Source organism: Bos javanicus, chromosome 10, assembly GCF_032452875.1.
Source record: "Bos javanicus breed banteng chromosome 10, ARS-OSU_banteng_1.0, whole genome shotgun sequence".
Classification (NCBI taxonomy): domain Eukaryota; kingdom Metazoa; phylum Chordata; class Mammalia; order Artiodactyla; family Bovidae; genus Bos; species Bos javanicus.
The window spans coordinates 76899680-76901373 of NC_083877.1; the positions used below are offsets into that span (position 1 = coordinate 76899680).

Below are 1694 nucleotides of genomic sequence, written 5' to 3' on the forward strand. Positions count from 1 at the left end.
GACACTGTTTCCACTGTTTCCCCATCTATTTCCCATGAAGTGGTGGGACCGGATGCCATGATCTTTGTTTTCTGAATGTTGAGCTTTAAGCCAACTTTTTCACTCTCCACTTTCACTTTCTTTTTTAAAATTTTATTTTATTTTTAAACTTTACATAATTGTATTAGTTTTGCCAAATATCAAAATGAATCCATCACAGGTATACATGTGCTCCCCATCCTGAACCCTTCTCCCTCCTCCCTCCCCATACCATCCCTCTGGGTCGTCCCAGTGCACTAGCCCCAAGCATCCAGTATTGTGCATTGAACCTGGACTGGCATCTCATTTCATACATGATATTTTACATGTTTCAATGCTATTCTCCCAAATCTTCCCACCCTCTCCCTCTCCCATAGAGTCCATAAGACTGTTCCATGCATCAGTGTCTCTTTTGCTGTCTCATACACAGGGTTATTGTTATCATCTTTCTAAATTCCATATATATGCGTTAGTATACTGTATTGGTGTTTTTCCTTCTGGCTTACTTCACTCTGTATAATAGGCTCCAGTTTCATCCACCTCATTAGAACTGATTCAAATGTATTCTTTTTAATGGCTGAGTAATACTCCATTGTGTATATGTACCACAGCTTTCTTATCCATTCATCTGCTGATGGACATCTAGGTTGCTTCCATGTCCTGGCTATTATAAACAGTGCTGCGATGAACATTGGGGTACACGTGTCTCTTTCCCTTCTGGTTTCCTCAGTATGTATGCCCAGCAGTGGGATTGCTGGGTCATAAGGCAGTTCTATTTCCAGTTTTTTAAGGAATCTCCACACTGTTCTCCATGGTGGCTGTACTAGTTTGCATTCCCACCAACAGTGTAAGAGGGTTCCCTTTTCTCCACACCCTCTCCAGCATTTATTGCTTGTAGACTTTTGGATCGCAGCCATTCTGACTGGTGTGAAATGGTACCTCATAGTGGTTTTGATTTGCATTTCTCTGATAATGAGTGATGTTGAGCATCTTTTCCTGTGTTTGTTAGCCATCTGTATGTCTTCTTTGGAGAAATGTCTATTTAGTTCTTTGGCCCATTTTTTGATTGGGTCATTTATTTTTCTGGAGTTGAGCTATAGGAGTTGCTTGTATATTTTTGAGATTAGTTGTTTGTCAGTTGCTTCATTTGCTATTATTTTCTCCCATTCTGAAGGCTGTCTTTTCACCTTGCTAATAGTTTCCTTTGATGTGCAGAAGCTTTTAAGGTTAATTAGATCCCATTTGTTTATTTTTGATTTTATTTCCAATATTCTGGGAGGTGGGTCATAGAGGATCCTGCTGTGATGTATGTCAGAGAGTGTTTTGCCTATGTTCTCCTCTAGGAGTTTTAAAAATATGGAATGCTTCACGAATTTGCGTGTCATCCTTGCGCAGGGGCCATGCTAATCTTCTCTGTATCGTTCCAATTTTAGTATATGTGCTGCCGAAGCGAGCACTCCACTTTCACTTTCATCAAGAGGCTTTTTAGTTCCTCTTCACTTTCTGCCATAGGGGTGGTGTCGTCTGCATAGAGACATCAGATCAGATCAGTCGCTCAGTCGTGTCTGACTCTTTGCGACCCCATGAATCGCTGCATGCCAGGCCTCCCTGTCCATCACCAACTCCCAGAGTTCACTCAGACTCACGTCCATCAAGGATATAGGCATCCTCTACAT

The 1694-nt window shown here is 41.4% G+C and overlaps 1 non-coding gene across 1 annotated transcript; it reads right to left on the reverse strand.

Annotated features, from left to right (window-relative positions):
- Window positions 1–1368: 1368 nt before the first annotated feature.
- Window positions 1369–1475, reverse strand: LOC133256328 (U6 spliceosomal RNA). The gene has a single exon (XR_009739193.1). It is a non-coding gene; the product is annotated as a U6 spliceosomal RNA (small nuclear RNA).
- Window positions 1476–1694: the final 219 nt, after the last annotated feature.